At 44.6% G+C, this 18,438-nt stretch overlaps 1 pseudogene; it reads right to left on the bottom strand.

Annotated features, from left to right (window-relative positions):
- Window positions 1-255: 255 nt before the first annotated feature.
- On the bottom strand, window positions 256-18,178 carry LOC121005423 (annotated as a pseudogene).
- Window positions 18,179-18,438: the final 260 nt, after the last annotated feature.

The raw sequence follows: 18,438 nt of genomic DNA, 5'->3' as shown, positions 1-18,438 counted from the left end.
ACACAGAATAACGGTTGTACTTTGAACATAGAAAACTCACAGGATTTGCCATGGAGTCGTCATGGATTCCCTCTGAATTTGTGCCAAGATCAGCGGTGGAAATATTTGAGCTCTGCCTTAGAATATCTTACTGTAAGTAAGAATATCACCATGTTCCTGGTCATTTCAAATCCAAACCATATTCTGTGTGACACTACAGCAGTTGGAATCTGATTGATTGTGTATTCCCTGAAGGTATCTGCCATACTTGGGAACTAAGACATCAAGCTTTATAGGATGGATGCGGAGTGATTGCTCAGTGTTCTTAATACTCATCGTTATAGGGATACTTAGGGTGTTCTTTCCAGCTGAAATACAAAAAGACAAACTAAATGAATGTATAAAAATAAAGAAAATACTAAATAATTATAATAATTATTTTAAAAATACATATTTTTATAATTTCTTTCTAAAATCGTGGAAAATTAACACAGTGCACAGTGGCTCAGTGGTTAGTACTGGTGCCTTGCAGAGCTGGGGTCCTAGGTTCAAATAGGACCAAGGACAACGTCTGCATGGAGTTGTATGTTCTCCCCGTGTTTGCGTGGTTTTTCTCTGTGTTCTCCGGTTTCCTCCCACACTCCAAAGACATACTGATAGGGAACTTAGACTGTGATCCCCATTGGGGACAGCCCGATGTTAATGTCTGTAAAGTGCTGCGGAATACGTCAGCGCTATATAAGTGAATATAATAATAAAGCAATAAAATGAACTGTGCATCTACAGTACAATGGGCAGGTAATTTGCACAACCCACTGTACATGTAAAGCACAGTGATGGTGCCAACTCAGGAGATGAGGTGGCACCATCAGCAGTGGGTATAAGCTGTTGCATACAGCTGACACCTTTTTACAATGGCTAGAATCTGAGTGTTTAGCACCTTAGATGTCACAGTCAATAGCAACTACGGCATCTAAGGTGCGAATGGGTCACCATGTTAACTGGGGGTCTGCTGAAGGCTACCAGGTCTTCCATATTTGTAGACCTAATATGTTGGCTGCCAGTTTGATGCTAACAGCCATTGTACACTGCATTGTAGAAGTATTGCAGTGTATTACAGGTATATCAGTAATCCTCCCAACTGGGACTAAAAAGTTAAATTCAATAAAAGGTTTTTAAATAAAAATAAATACTGTATTTTTCGCCCCCTAAGACGCACTCCCCCCCCCCCCCCCCCCCAAGAGGGAGGAAAATGCCCCTGCGTGTTATAGGGTGAATACTAATGAGCGCTTCCATTATGCAAGCTCTTATTAGTACCAGAGGACCAGGAAGCAGTGAAGGCTCTGTACTCACCGCTTCCCGATCCTCTGCTGTTGGCTGTGGTTGCGCACAGCCTGAGGGCGCTCTATGACCTCAAGCTGTGCGCATCGGGTCACGGCAGAGCCGACGGAGGAGGAGGCAGAAGAGCGCTAGAGCAGAGTAGCGGAGGCGTCCGGAGCAGGAGAGGTAAGTGGATTTTTTTATTGTCTGCTGCAGTGAGTCTGTGGTCTGCTGCAATGAGCCTGGGGTCTGCTGCAATGAGGCTAGGGGCTGCTGCAATGAGGCTAGGGGCTGCTGCAATGAGGCTAGGGGCTGCTGCAATGAGGCTAGGGGCTGCTGCAATGAGGCTGGGGGCTGCTGCAATGAGGCTGGGGGCTGCTGCAATGAGGATAGGGGCAGCTGCAATGAGGATATGGGCTGCTGCAATGAGGCTGGGGGCTTCTGCAATGAGGCTGGGAGCTGATTGATTTATGGCCAGGGGCTGATATGAGGCTGGGGTCTGATATATGGTTGGGGGCTGGTATGAGGCATGGGGGGGGGGCTGATATAAGGTATGGGGGTCTCATCTGAGGTCTCAATGGTGGTCATTTACATTGGGGTCTGAGCTAAGGTCTGACTGTGGGTATGATTTGAGGTCTTATTAACATTGGGGGTCTGATTGGGGTTGTGAGCTGAGGTCTGATTAACTTTGGGGGTCTGATTGCTGGTCTGATCTGAGATCTAATGAAAAATATGTTTTTCTTATTGTTCTAGGTGCGTCTTATAGGCTGGTGCTTCTTAACGTACTCCTTTGTCTTTACTTTCAGCACAGCAGACAGTCTTACCTGACTTTCTCGGTCAGACCGTTCACTTTGACCAGAGATGGAAGGGGATGAGTGACTCACAAACATTACACTAATCAATGCACTGCTTTTCTGTGGGCATCTTTATCTAGGCTTATTAAGAGAGCAATAGAGCTGTCATACTGTTATCCCAATTCTACATCTACTGTTATCATAAGGATTAATCTTTACATAACATCTTTCTCTCACAGCAGAAGTAAACGGCTATGGATTGCCTATCTATATAGGAAGTCTTATCATTTGTGTTGACTGCCACAGAAAGAAAGCATTTTGCATTTCATCCGTAATGGTGTAGTACTGCAATGGATGAAATGAAATAGGAAAAATAGATTTCTCTGAATATTCAGTTTAAAAAAGTAACTCTTTCTGATGGAAATGTCCCTTTAAGGGGTTAAAAAACACTTACATATCGATAGACAGGTAGCGAAATTTTTTATTGACTCCATCAAGAGCTTTCATGTCTTCATCACTTAATTCAAAGTCAAAAACCTTTGTAGAAAAAGGGGAAAAAAATCAGATATTCTTTTGAGCTGAAAGAAGTTTTTAATGTTATTTGCAGATATCACGGTGGTCCCCTAAACATGCCGAATCATTTAGAAAGTAACATCTTTGTAATAAAGGAAAAAATCACCACATGCACATTAGATATCGGACAGCTGAACACGCACACACATGCAGTTCAGCATACCTGAATGGAGCAAGTACACTGCACTTCTGAGATGACCGGGTGAGGACCCCCAGAGATCAGACATTGATGACCTATTCTGAGGATAGGTCATCAGTATATACCGCTTGCACAACCCCTTTAAGCTGCTGCCAGATGAAAATAAAAGGTTTTTGCACATTGATATCCAACAGTCCGATTATTCTTTCACCCAACATTTGCATCAGGAGGCCCTCATAGACATTAGATGATCATCTGGCCACTGTAAGGAGGAGGTGAGGACCCACCTTGAAGGAAAGTGCTGGTCCCTGAAAAAAAAAAGTGGTGCTACTACCCAAATCTCAGAAAAGTCACACAACCAAAAAATGTATGTGACTTGTCTGTGGTGTGCTCTCACACAACTGTTGTGGAGCTCTGATTTAGCTGTAAAAACACCACCAAATGCAGAAAAGTCACAGGAAAGACACATCTTGCATTGAGGTCTATGATGTGGCATTGCGAACCCACAGACACTCATTAGAGGCAATTTAGCACGACACATGTCGCTGCATAGCCACATCCTAAAGAAGTCGTACCTCCTAGCAAAAGAGCAGCCAATTCCCCGGTGTGCCCGCTCCTAGGACACTGGAGCAGTGGGAGGTGTAATGCCCTGGGCAACTTTTACAGTCTGTATGTAGAGAGGAGACCCCATGTTTCATGAGGCCCAAAGGCCTGGATATCGCTCCGGGATCAGGAAGGTCCTATTTAGCACAAGTGTATATATTGACTGTATTAGTGACAAGGACTGTGACACTGAGTAAAACCGCCAAGCTTGATATGCCTTTTAAGAGACTGTAACTGCTATGATTTTATACCCTCAAGTTCAGTGATGCTACTGGAAAGTTGTATGCCATGTGAATATGTTAGTGTTGCAACGTTTTGAAAAGTATCATGGCACTCCTGTAAAGTTTTTTTGCTGCAAAAATGTACATAAGGATAGATTAGACTGCCGAACCCGCACTTTACATCCTGGCAAAATTAATGTTTGGCTGTAATTAATCTATTGTGTATGCCCGTCCTAAGGGTACGACCACACAGCACAGTGATGGCGCAGTCGTTTAGTCTGTCTGCATTGTTAATGGCGGCGCAGAATCTGCAATACCACACAGCCATTAGCAATGCAGGCCTACAGTGTGGTCTGAGTTTAATTAGGGTCCGCTGCAACCCATACAGCCACACGTTCCCCAAATACCCTGGCTGATAACGTCATTCGATCAGGTTAGCATTTACTTCTTTTTTAGGAGAAGCTGCAGTGGACATTCTCTTCTCGGTGAGATGCTATGTACAATGAATCGAGGGCAAATGGACTTTTGACTGTTCGCAGGAGGTGTCTAAGTTGTGGTTTCTCGGTGAGGATACAGTAATGTAGCCATGTGCATAAGGCATTAAAGAGAAAGGGCCCTGCCCCTAAGAGCTTCCAGTGTAAGCTACTTTCACACTGGCGTTTTTGCTTTCCGTTTGTCAGATCCGTTCAGGGCTCTCACAAGCGGTCCAAAACGGATCAGTTTTGCCCTAATGCATTCTGAATGGATAAGGATCCGCTCAGAATGCATCAGTTTGCCTCCGTTCCGTCTCCATTCCGCTTTGGAGGCGGACACCAAAATGCTGCCTGCAGCGTGTCCGTCTGACGAAACTGAGCCAAACGGATCCGTCCTGACACACAATGTAAGTCAATGGGGACGGATCCGTTTTCTCTGAAACAATCTGGCACAATAGAAAATGGATCCGTCCTCCATTGACTTTCAATGGTGTTCAAGGCGGATCTGTCTTGGCAATGTTACAGATAATACAAACGGATCCGTCTTGGCTATGTTAAAGATAATACAAACTGATCTGTTCTGTACGGATGCAGACGGTTGTATTATCTGAACGGATCCGTCTGTGCAGATCCATGCCGGATCCGCACCAAACCCGAGCGTGAAAGTAGCCTAAAGCATAGTGGGGAGCAGCTTAAAAATGTCCCTCTTAGGCCTCATGCACACGACTGTTGTTTTATTCCGTGTCCATTGTTCCATTTTTCGTGATTTTCTGCGGAACCATTGACTTTCAATGGGTCCGTTGAAAACTCGGCTAATGCACCGTTTGTCATCCGCGTCCGTGATCCGTGGTTCCAGTCCGTCCAAAAAATATAACCTGTCCTATTTCTTTTTACGGAAAACGGTTCGCGGACCCATTCAAGTCAATGGGACCGTGAAAAAACGCGGAGGCACACAAGATTGTCATCCGCGTCCGTTTTTTTTCTTATCTTTTGCATGGCAAACTTGACTTAGACTTTTTTTTACTTTCCTTCATGTCTGGTGATCCTCAAAAAATAAAGGAAGACACACGGAAACAAAAACGGAAACGGATCACGGAACAACGGAACCCCATTTTGCGGTACGGAACACAACAACGGTCGTGTGCATGAGGCCTTATTGGAAGTTCTTATTTACCTGGAAGTTCTGTTTGATCCTCTCAGGGCTGAAGCTTTTGGCAAGGACCACCACTCCCTTCTGTAGCAGATATCGCATGGCCACCTGCGCCGGGCTGTGGTTAAGTTTCTCAGCAACTTTGTTTAAAACAGGGTCTTCAAGCACTTTGGGAGAATTCTGATCAATCCTTTCAAAGGAAAACATAAACTATTATAATGTATCACTTTTTACTACAATTCTGAATGTTTGAAACACATTTTCAGTTTTTCTTTTTGTATTCATACATTGTTATTTTTACCAGTGTATACAGGTATGACATATATTATATGACATTACATGAGCCCTATAAATGACGCTGTCATATGCATGTGTAGTACCCCAAACCTGTATAAAGGAAGGAATGGATGGCATAGGTTGGCAAGGAACAGGGCTAATCCCACTATCCCCCCCGCTTGGTAGGAGTGGGCTGGTTCTGCTTCCTGCCAAGAGTGTAGGTTCCTGTCAGAACAGAAGGAAGAGGAAGCACATGGCAGAGCTTCTGTCCTGTTACAGATTCTCCAGGGAGAACTACTCAAACCCTACTAAGGTAAAGTCATCAGACTGAACTGCTGTAACCAGCACTGAACACACTGCTGCAAGGGGACCGCCGCAAATTGCACTGAACAGCCGGGCAATGGCCGTGTGCATGAGGCCTTATTAGGCTGACGGATTTGACGGATTTGTTCAGGATGCGTCCCGGGTGTATTGCGGCAAACCCGCGCGAGTAGGTACGCAATTGCAGTCAGTTTTGACTGCGATTGCGTTCCGTTGTTCAGTTTTTATCGTGCGGGTGCAATGTGTTTTGCACGCGCGTGATAAAAAACCGACTGTGGTACCCAGACCCGAACTTCTTCACTGAAGTTCAGGTTTGGGTTAGGTGTTGTGTAGATTGTATTATTTCCCTTATAACATGGTTATAAGGGAAAATAATAGCATTCTGAATACAGAATGCATAGTACAATAGGGCTGGAGAGGTTAAAAATTTTTTTAAAATAATTTAACTCACCTTAATCCACTTGTTCGTGCAGCCGGCATCTCTTCTGTCTTCATCTGTGAGGTAAAGGACCTGTGGTGACGTCACTGCGCTCATCACAAGGTCCGTCACATGATCTATCTCCATTGTGATGGATCATGTGACGGACCATGTGATGAGCGCAGTGACGTCATCACAGGTCCTTTACCTCACAGAAGAGATGCCGACTGCGCGAACAAGTGGATTAAGGTGAGTTTAATTATTTTATTTTTTATAACCCCTCCAGCGCTATTGTACTATGCATTATGTATTCAGAATGCTATTATTTTCCCTTATAACCATGTTATAGGGGGAAATAATAATGATCGGGTCCCCATCCCGATCGTCACCTAGCAACCGTGCGTGAAAATCGCACCGCATCCGCACTTGCTTGCAGATGCTTGCGATTTTTAAGAAGCCCCACTCACTTCTATGGGGCCTGCGTTGCGTGTAAAACGCACAATATAGAGCATGCTGCGATTTTCACGCAACGCACAAGTGATGCGTGAAAAAAAAAATCACCGCTCATGTGCACAGCCCCATAGAAATGAATGGGTTCGGATTCAGTGCGGGTGCAATGCGTTCACCTCACGCATTGCACCCGCGCGGAAATCTTGCCCGTGTGAACCCAGCCTTAGGGGCAATTACCTCTCCCACTGGCTCCTCCAGGGCTCGCTGCAAAAGGTATACATGGATACTGTTCATGGTACCATAACATGAGCACTATGGCTGGTACTCTTATATGAACCATGATGCCAAGGGAGTTATATGGGCACTAATAGTTGGTACTCGGTGCTACCAATATGTTTATTATGGACAATAAAGCTGCTAATACACATGTTGTATGTGGACTGAACCCACTGATTTAGGCAGGAGGGGAATGCATGTTTATGGGGGGATTGAGAGAGATAATTGTTGACTGAAGGAGCTTTTGACGTTTTGACGGAACCGCTTGCCGGATCACTCTGCCGCAAGGGTGAAAGTAGCATTATTAGTGTATTTCTGGAGTGTTATAGTGATTATATTCAACAAGATATCCATTATTATCACACTCCTACTGCGCTTAGCCAAGTGTCTTATTTCATTTACAGGGCCCCAGGTTCCATTATATCGACTATTATCATCTATCAAACTCCCACTTACAGTAAATCAATATCCCTGTTCTTACCAGTTCTCTACTCTGCTGGACCCCAGTACACTGTATCCAACCAGCACAATGTCGCGAGATTTGCAGAACTCCAGTAATTTACTTTGATTGAGGAATATGTGACATTCCACCTATAGACATATAATGGGTCATTACTGTATATAACACTTATATAGACATAATGTATCGTTACTGGATAGAACGTGTGGATGATGTGCAATTATTTAAAGAGAAATTACTCCTAAACATATGTTGTTTTGTATATAGACTGTTAAGTGAAGATTAGCTAATCATGGCTGCTCCGCACCTCTCCATGGGTTCAGCTCCACTGAAGTGAATGGGGTTGAGCTGCAATACCACACACAACCTGTGAACAGGTGGGTCACTGTTTCTGGAGGAAAACAGCTATGCTTTTCTAATCCTGGAACCACCTTTTAGAACTAAGATATTTATCTTTAATGATAACATATTTACCTGGTTGCAGACAGGTTTGTACTTGAGTTCTGGCATGTTGAGAATCAGTTCCAATTGGCTGCGATTAAAATTAGAAACACCGATGGATCGGGCGAGCCCAGCATCTTTGCACGCTTCCATAGCCTAGAAATTGTTTAACTAATTAGAGACATGCCCCAGCCAAAAGTGAGAATTTTATTCTGCATGGTGGGCGAGGAATAAGAGTCACCCACCAAACCTCAGACAGTCCTGTCCTTATAATTTACCTTCCATGTATCCCGGATATCTGTGTTATTAAAAATCAGTTTTCCATTTTCATCCTTGGGAAAGGGGTCATCTCCAGGCTGGAGGAGAAAAAGATTTTACAAAGTATTTGCAAAGTTACTAAACTACAATACACCAAGTCTTCTACTCTATTCACATCCAGATCTGCATTCAAAAGTAGTAAGCGCTGTATATATGAGTTGTCAACCCTTAAAGTTAATGGCCACAATTTATTTATTTTTTAATAAGCAGGGAGACTTAAAAGAAAAAAAAAGAAATCCATTAACCATTCCAAATCCAGTCTGTACCAGCGTCACTTCTCTGCATCTCTTCACCACTGCAGTAATGTTTTGCCTGCAGCCAATCGTTAGCCTCAGGTCAGCTGTATATGCCACAAGACCACGGTGATCAGTGATGGTAGCGTTCATGTGCAGTATCTGGGTACATCACTACCGCAGTCAGAAAAACACCCAAAGGGGGAGACCGAGCGGGGCTGCTAGAACACAGGGGGTTCAGGATGTTGAATATAATATTTTTTTTATTACTAACATGTACTCTACCATTTAAAAATAATAATGGAGGGGTACATGTTAAGTTGGACAACCCCTTTAAGTGGTACATTATACTGGAAGCCACCCACATTTACATATACAAATAGTTTTTTATGGGGATGGACTTCTAAAAATAAGTATATAGAATAATGTTTAACGTGTCTAATGAAGTCAGAAAACATGTACTAACCACCACCCCCCAAATGCTTGGCATCACCATATCAAACAGAAGCATGCCTAGAAAAAGACTAATGAACAGCTGTGGTACTGGACACAGGTCACTCCAGCCAAATGTAACCATAGGTGCCCTCCTTTCTTTCTCAGTCCGCATGGTGACTCATCCCTACACCCAGTTCAAGATGGCTCGATCATTCTTGGTCCCCCGCTTGGCACTCTTGGAATTCTTGACCCCCCCTCTTATTCCTATTCCCCAGCATGGTTCCCCTCTAATTCCTAGTCCTCAGCATGGTTCCACCTTCATTCCTGGTCCACAAACATAGCTTCCCTCTCATTCTTGATCTCCAGAATGGGCCCCACCTCTCATTCCTGATCCTCAGTATGGCCCGTTCCTCTCATTCCTGGACCCCAGCATGGCTCTTCCTCTCATTCAGTGTCGGACTGGGGTACCCAGGGCCCACCAGTAAAATTTATTTTGGGGCCCACCGTACGGATACATTCAAATATAATAAATAATCTAACACGTTTTTTACATGAACATAGGCTGGTTAAGGTGCTGTACATTGAATATATGTATGTAGTGCAGTAAATCTAATGTGTTATGTGCCACTTGTGCAGGGGTTTGGAGACTAGGGGCCCACCTTGCTCAGGGGCCCACCGGGGGATTCCCCTGTACCCCTGTGGGCCAGTCCGAGCCTGCTCTCATTCCTAGTTCCCAGCATCACACCCCCTCTTATGTCTAGTCCTTAACGTGGCTTCCCTCTCATTCCTGATACTCACCACAGCAACCCTTTTATTCCTGGTTCCTATCATGACTACTATCTTATTTCTGGTCCCCACCATGGCTCCGCCTATCATTCCTAGTATCCAGCATGGCCTCCTCTTATTCCTAGTCCTTGCCATGGCTTCCCTCTCGTTCCTTGCACCCACCACAGCTCCCCTTTCATGATCATCCCTGGTCCCTATCATCACTTCCCTCTCATTCATGGTCCCCACCATTGCTCCACCTCTCATTCCTAGTATACAGCAAGGCTCTCCTCTTCATTGTATTACTCAGTGCTAATCTTGATACTTCAGCAGAAGTCTGTAGGCTGCTTTGTTCAGCAATCATGTGTGCTGTTCAATCCAGGACTTTAAGGCTGCCATCTCACCAGCTCTGACAGCCTCCCATGATGGCCTGCTTAAAAAAAAAAGCAGCTTCTATATATGGGTACTAAAATCAATCAAGCACACATAAAAAAAAATTGTCTAGAACAAGGGGATCTTCTCAAAGTGGTGGTCTACTGGGGAAGTACACAACTACGCATACTTACACAAGTACTTAGATCCTGTGCAGCCCGGCTAGTGAAATCCACTGATTGATAGCTATGGCTGATCCTACATAGACATATGTACCATATTTCAACAAACATAAACTCCACGGGGTTGTGGATAAGGAGAAGAGATCCATGAAATCCAGCCCCCAAATCCTTCAGAGAATGTTCCAGGGCGGGTCCGGACTCTCTCAGGAACGTGGTTATTACTCCAAAGCTGCAGAATGAATTAAGAACCTGTTTACAACTGAGTATTGCGCCCTAGTAGCCATGTAATGAGAAAATAGGAAAACAAGACTTTTTTTATTGGTCAGAATTTTTACTTTTACATTTAGTGGTTACCTTCCCAGTGTAAAAAATGTCTTCTCTCTTCACCGCCCCATCAGCAATCCTTTGATCTGATGGCCTTGGCCAACCTCAACCTCATTCCCTACATAAAAGCGCAGTCAATGTGGCGATATCCAGCCTCAATGGCCACCTTGGTGCACTCCCCCAGCTTGTTCCTTTGGTGTACTGTGCGGCAATAAGATGTCATCTTGATCAGTTCGTGCAATTATTTATTGCCTAAATAGCAATTCCTCCTAATCTAAATTACTCCAACTATCTATGACAGGGATGACAAACTAATTTTTGCCAAGGGCCACATCAGCCTTAGGCCTCATGCCACGACAGTATTTTTTCACGGTCCGCAAAAACGGGGGTTCCGTTGGTCCGTGACCGTTTTTTCATCCGTGGGTCCTTACCTTGATTTTTGGAGGATCCACGGACATGAAAAAAAAAAGTTGTTTTGGTGTCCGCCTGGCCGTGCGGAGCCAAACGGATCCGTCCCTGACTTACAATGCAAGTCAAATGTGGACGGATCCGTTTGACGCTTACACAATATGGGGCAATTGCAAACGGATCCGTCCCCCATTGACTTTCAATGTAAAGTCAGGAGTTAATATACCATAGGATCGGAGTTTTCTCCAATCCGATGGTATATTTTAACTTGAAGCATCCCCCATCACCATGGGGAACGCCTCTATAAAAAAAAAAAAAGTTAGAATATTACCATCGGATTTGAGTTAGATCGTGAAACTCATATCAGACAGTATATTCTAACACAGAGGCGTTCCCATAGTGATGGGGACGCTACAAGTTAGAATATCCTATGAACTGTGTACATGACTGCCCCCTGCTGCCTGGCAGCACCCGATCTCTTACAGGGGGCTGTGATCCGCACAATTAACCCCTCAGGTGCCGCACCTAAATGGTTAATTGTGCGTATCATAGCCCCCTGTAAGAGATCAGGTGCTGCCCGGCAGGAGGGGGCAGACCCCCCTCCCTCCCCTGTATTACATTCATTGGTGGCCAGTGCGATCTTCCCTCTCCCCCTACCCTAATTAAAATCACGTTCCCCCATCATTGGTGGCCAGTGCGGCCTCACATCTCCCCCCCCCCCCAGTTAAAATCACGTTCCGAATCCCCATCATTGGTGGCCAGTGCAGCCTCACATCTCCCCCCCCCCTTAGTTAAAATCACGTTCCCCCATCATTGGTGGCAGTGGAGAGTTCCGATCGGAGTCCCAGTTTAATCGCTGGGGCTCCGATCGGTAACCATGGCATCCAGGACGCTACTGCAGTCCTGGTTGCCATGGTTACTTAGTAATTTTTAGAAGCATTATACAAACCGGATTCCCAAAAAAGTTGAGGACACTATACAAATCGTGAATAAAAACTGAATGCAATGATGTGGAGGTGCCAACTTCTAATATTTTATTTCAGACATAGAACATAAATCACGGAACAAAAGTTTAAACTGAGAAAATGTTACAATTTTAAGGGGGAAAATATGTTGAATCAGAATTTCATGGTGTCAACAAATCCCAAAAAAGTTGGGACAAAGGCCATTTTCACCACTGAGTGGCATCTCCCCTTCTTCTTACAACACTCAACAGACGTCTCTGGGGTCCGAGGAGACCCGTTTCTCAAGTTTAGAAATAGGAATGCTCTCCCATTCTTATCTAATAAAGGCCTCTAACTGTTCATTCGTCTTGGGCCTTCTTTGTTGCACCATCCTCTTTATGATGCGCCAAATGTTCTCTATAGGTGAAAGATCTGGACTGCAGACTGGCCATTTCAGTACCCGGAATCCCTTCTCCTACGCAGCCATGATGTTGTGATGATGCAGAATATGGTCTGGCCATTATCTTGTTGAAAAAATGCAGGGTCTTCCCTGAAAGAGATGACGTCTGGATGGGAGCATATGTTGTTCTAGAACCCTGAATATATTTTTTCCTGCATTGATGGTGCCTTTCCAGACATGCAAGCTGCCCATGCCCACACGCACTCATGCCAACCCCATACCATCAGAGATGCAGGCTTCTGAACTGAGTGTTGATAACAACTTGGGTTGTCCTTGTCCTCTTTGGTCCGGATGACATGGCGTCCCAGATTTCCAAAAAGAACTTCGAATTGTGACCTCGTCTGACCACAGAACAGTCTTACAATTTGCCACACTCCATTTTAAAAGATCCCTGGCCCAGTGAAAACGCCTGAGCTTGTGGCTCTTGCTTAGAAATGGCTTCTTCTTTGCACTGTAGAGTTTCAGCTGGCAACGGCGGATGGCACGGTGGATTGTGCCCCCCATTGTCTTATAGGTGCAGGTCCCACCGCGTGGACCCGCACCTATATCAAGAACGGAGCCCTGCAAGTGAAGGAGGGTGTACTGCGCATGCGCAGCTGCCCTCCATTCATTTTCTATGGGGCCGGGGAAAATAGCCGAGCACTGGCTCGGCTATTTCCATCGGCCCCATAGAAATAAATGGGAGCGGGGGCCGCACATGCGCAGTACACTCCCTTTGACTTCTATGGGGAGTCGGCTTGGTGGTGGCCAGAACGGAGTCCTCCAGCCACCACCTTGCGAGGCTCCGTTCTCGATATAGGTGCGGGTCCCAGCATTGGGACTCACACCTATAAGACAATGGGGGCATATCCTAGCGATATGCCCCCATTGTCCATGATGATACAATCCCTTTAAGGAGCCGTTAGTAATTATGTATAAATGTGACTATGCCAGTTGGGCGTGGCTACATTTATCGCCTGTTGAAGGCAACCATAGTGCTGATGTTAACATATTGTTATATACCACAAAACATAATATAATTATATATGTATAGAATTATATATGTACAGCTGGTATAAGTTATACATCTTCTAGTATATAGTGATATGGGCCATGCTGGTATAACCTGGGCTTCTTCTGTATATAATTATAAATGTACTGCCGGTATAAGTTATACATCTTCCTGTAATACAGTGATATGGACCATGCTGGTATAACCTGGGTATCTTATGTATATAATATATTGTACAGCTGGTATCAGTTATAATATCTTCCTGTAAATAGTGATATGGACCATGCATGTATAACCTGGGCTCTTCTGTATATAATTATATATGTACAGCTGGTATAAGTTATATATCTTCTTGTTTATAGTGATATGGACCATGCTGGTATAACCTAGGCATCTTCTGTATATAATTATATATGTACAGCTGGTATAAGTTATACATCTTCTTGTATATAGTGATATGGACCATGCTGGTATAACCTGGGCATCTTCTGTATATAATTATAAATGTACAGCTGGTATAAGTTATACATCTTCCTGTATATAGTGATATGGACCATGCTGGTATAACCAGGGCATTTCCTGTATATAATTATTTATGTACAGCTGGTATAAGTTATACATCTTCTTGTATATAGTGATATGGACCATGCTGGTATAACCTGGACAGCTTCTGTATATAATTATATATGTACAACTGGTATATGTTATACATCTTTTTGTATATATGATATGGAAGACCATAACCTTGGCATCACCTGTATAATATAGGAGATGTGTAACTTATGGTGCCGCCCCCTCACTGCCGTTACCGCGCTACTGAGTCCTCTTCCAGCCAGAAAAACAACGAGGAGGCAGCAGCATGACAATGGGGTAGGTGGCGCCATCTTTGACCTTCTCTTGAGCATCAGGACATTCTAAAGCATTGTTTCACTGTGGCTGTGATATAGGCACTGCCATTGTGGTAAACGGCACTAACTACTCACACATATTATGGGCCTCACCGGCGGGCCTTGTGTTTTGATACATGTGATCTATGACATGGAAGAACAAAAGGTTGGAATCCAAGCACCCCTTAGGCTTATATCAGACGCGCAGATCTTCAAGGCAATTGTTCCTTCCTGCCAATTGCCTGCTCATTAGTGGAGGAGACCGCTGCTATTACATGCAGCAATCTCTTTCTCAGTATGGGGAGGAGCGTTTGCCAATGCCATTGCTCGCCCCCATACTGAATCACTGTTTGCCGTCAGCAGACCGTGATTAAACAGTACAATCTGCTGCCGGCAAACGATAATTTTTCAACCTGCTAAAAGATTGCAATTGCCAAATGCTCGCTCATCGGGTAATTGTTGGCAGTATTAGGCCCCTTTTACAGGAGTGAGTTTTCCGCGCGGGTGCAATGCGTGACATGAACGCATTGCACCCGCACTGAATCCTGACCCATTCATTTCAATGGGTCTGTATACATGAGCGTTGTCTTTACGCATCACTTTTCCGTTGCTTGAAAAATTGCAGCATGTTCTATATTCTGCATTTTTCACGCAACGCAGGCCACATAGAAGTGAATGGGGCTGCATGAAAAACGCATTGCATCCGGATTCATTGCGTTGCTTTGCGTTGTAAATGCAAGTAACTGAGCAACAGTGAAGTGATTTAAGACAGGAAGTTCAGTTCTCTGCGTCTGGCTGCAGGCACTGCATGGGAAAGGAGATTATTAGTAGGCTGTCTTGCCCTTGCGGACCGATTTTCAGAAAGAGAAAGGCCCCCAAAGCCATTGATGTAGAAAAGATGATAGTCCTGGTGCAGGAGAGGCAGTGTCTTTGGGACAGCAGGTCGGGGGAGTACTACGACCAATACAAGAAGGACGACGCATGGCAAGAAATAGCCAAGGAACTTTTTTCTACAGTATGGGAGAATAGTCAAGGCCAGAGTCGGCAGAGTTTGAGTAAGTAAAGTGGACAATCTATACATGTTTGCTCCTAGCTGTTCTCCCTAGCATAGCACATGGCATGAGAAGTTCTCCCTAGCATAGCACATTGCATGAGATGTCCTCCCTAGCATAGCACATGTCATGAGATGTCCTCCCTAGCATAGCACATCGCATGAGATGTCCTCCCTAGCATAGCACATGGCATGAGATGTCCTCCCTAGCATAGCACATGGCATGAGATGTCCTCCCTAGCATAGCACATGGCATGAGATGTCCTCCCTAGCATAGCACATGGCACGAGATGTCCTCCCTAGCATAGCACTTGGCACGAGATGTCCTCCCTAGCATAGCACATGGCACGAGATGTCCTCCCTAGCATAGCACATGGCACGAGATGTCCTCCCTAGCATAGCACATGGCATGAGATGTCCTCCCTAGCATAGCACATGGCATGACATGTCCTCTGTAAGATTGTATTGTTTGGTAAAAGTTTGTTAGTACATGGGGAATACATGAAGTAATTAAAGAACACGTCAGGAGTGGTGATCGGTCATATTTAAACTAGTATTATGTTAAAAATTTATTTTGCTGATGATAGTAATATTATTATAATTATTATTGAACATATGGTGTGTTCATATATCAATGTACATGTTCTGTTTGTTTTAATTTTGTAGAACGCAGGACAACCTTGAGGAGGAAGCTGAAAGAGTGCTCCTCAGCACTCCAGAACGTGTGATGAGTAGCCTCCTGCCTCAGAAGCTCCTCAAGAGAGTGCTGAAGGGCCCAGCACCTCTACCACCTCTCAGCCCACAGCCCCCCCCCCCCCTTTGTCATTATCCACCCGCCGCCGCAAACCAATGCCTCCTGCTAAGGCTATGATAAATACTCAAGTACTTGATTATTTGTCTAGAGCCCGGCAGGAGGATCATTTTGATCTGTTTGCGCGAAGTCTGGCACCTTACTTGCGGAGTCTGCCTCCAGAACGAGTACCGAGAACCAAATCGGTATCGTTCTGGAGGCTGCCACTCTGCCTAATGGCCTGCGGCCAGCGCCAATTCCCCAGATGCCACACGGGCCCTCAAAGTTGCCTCCCACAAGGGAAGTTTATGGGCAAAAAAAGTCACCCATATGCCCACCCAGTAACCATGGCGACACATCATATGGGCAGGCCTGCCCCTCCACATCCCAACCTGCCCCATCTCACCACTCTGGCCCCCCTTCACAACCCTCCTACCCTGGGTCTCATTTTCATGCTCCTAATGTGTCACCTAGCCGTTTTTTTTTATTTGTCAATTTTTATTTCACGTTATTGTTTATATAATTAAAAATAAAAAAAAAGTCAGTACTTTGTGCAGAGTTTTATTTTCACAAATTTCGTTGTTTCATGTCTTTATTATATACATAGAATTAATATAATTTATTGTAGCACAAACACATATAGCACATTCATAATTGTAAACGTCTAATATACATTTATATAACCTACATACACGCTAACTATATAAACAATGATTTTTAAATCATTTACACACATACATATTCATTTAGCTATAAACCATATCAACCAATTTAAAAACTTTATTCTACATTTTTGGTATTTATAATACATATATCCGTAAAATATTACTAACTATCTAGGAAATTTCTAGTTGTGAATCCTTAAAGGGAACCTTTCACCTGGATTTTGGGTATAGAGCTGAGGACATGGGCTGCTAGATCGCCGCTAGTACATCTGCAATATCCACTCCCCATAGCTCTCTAATGTTTCCGGAGCCCGAGCCACGCCACTGTGAAGGAGCCCAGCACCGCCCCCGCATACTCCAAATCTCCTCCTTGCTCCCCGACGTCATAAAGCTAGAGCACCTTAATCTCGCGATGCGCGAGCTAGCGCATGCGCAGTGTCGGCATAGTGTTCCTTCGCTGTGCTGGCATCAGCCTCAGGGAACGAACTGCGCATGCGCTAGCTCGGCATCACGAGATTACGGCGCTCTAGCTTTGTAACGTCAGGGAGCAAGGAGGAGATTCGGAGGATGCGGGGCGGTGCTGGGCTCCTTCACAGTGGGCGTGGCTCGGCTCAGAGTCAGAGAACACTGGACTCGTCTCTCAAGCATGGAGGAGACAGGACTCATCTAAGGTTCATTTACATCTATAAAATCGTTTTTTTTACACAATAAAAGCACACAGAGCTATGGGGACTGGGTATTGCGGATGTGCTATCGGCCATCTAGCAACCCATGTCCTCAGCTCTATACACAAAATCCAGGTGACCGATTCCCTTTAATCTGTTCTCCTTCCTAGTGGTGTGATGGTGCTCACATCGCAACGAAAATGAATAGTAAAAATGAATCACTGTATAATCAAAACCTCTGCTACTTTCTAATGTACAGTACTCAGTTTAGACCTAATACAGCAAGCAGAGATCTTGGAAACGGCGAGGTATAAGGGAGCCTTCACATGCTACAGATATTGTTCCAGGATTTTTCGTGACTTAAAATCAGTTCCATTCACCTGAATGGAGTTTGCAGAAATCCTTGAGCTCACTGCTCCATTGAAATGACTGGAACAGATTTTCAGTTGCGGAAAATTCTGCAACAAATTCCGCAGCGTGTGCAGGCAGCCTAATACACTAAGTATAAAGTGAAGCTGCAGAACTTTCCATTATACCATAATGAAATCTTAGGCTATGACTCGACATTTGATCATTTACAAGTCCAGTTCAGGCGCAGCATTACAGCAAATTGCACACAATCTCAAAGTGGGGGAAAAATCTCTGAACTGTTGCATATAGATCTAAATTTTTTGCTTTAAATTAGTCAGGTGCAGTTTTACACTCACCGTTTCTGGAGCATAGGTGCCAAATCCAATCACTGGCATTTTATGCCCATCATTCAGTGTAACATAGGAGTCCGGCTTGAGCGCCATAGTTCAATGTGCTCTGCGTCTGTGCTGCAAGTCTCCAGGCAAAGCGTGCTGACTGTATTTATCCTTTCACCTTCCCTACCCCATAGACCATCCCATAAAGGAGTGAATAGGGTCTGCCTCTTCAGCATCATTGGAAAAACCTGCAGAGCAGGTGGCTGGAACGTCAGGACTTGTAAATCTACTCTACTATTCCTACAAAGACTCCATTGTTTCCCCCTGAGATCAATAAGTCCGCCCCTGTGCTTATCTTGACGAGCTAA

Source organism: Bufo bufo, chromosome 1 (genome assembly GCF_905171765.1).
Source record: "Bufo bufo chromosome 1, aBufBuf1.1, whole genome shotgun sequence".
Classification (NCBI taxonomy): Eukaryota; Metazoa; Chordata; class Amphibia; order Anura; family Bufonidae; genus Bufo; species Bufo bufo.
The sequence above is the reverse complement of the archived record's forward strand: the minus strand, read 5'-3'. Positions and strand labels throughout refer to the sequence as shown.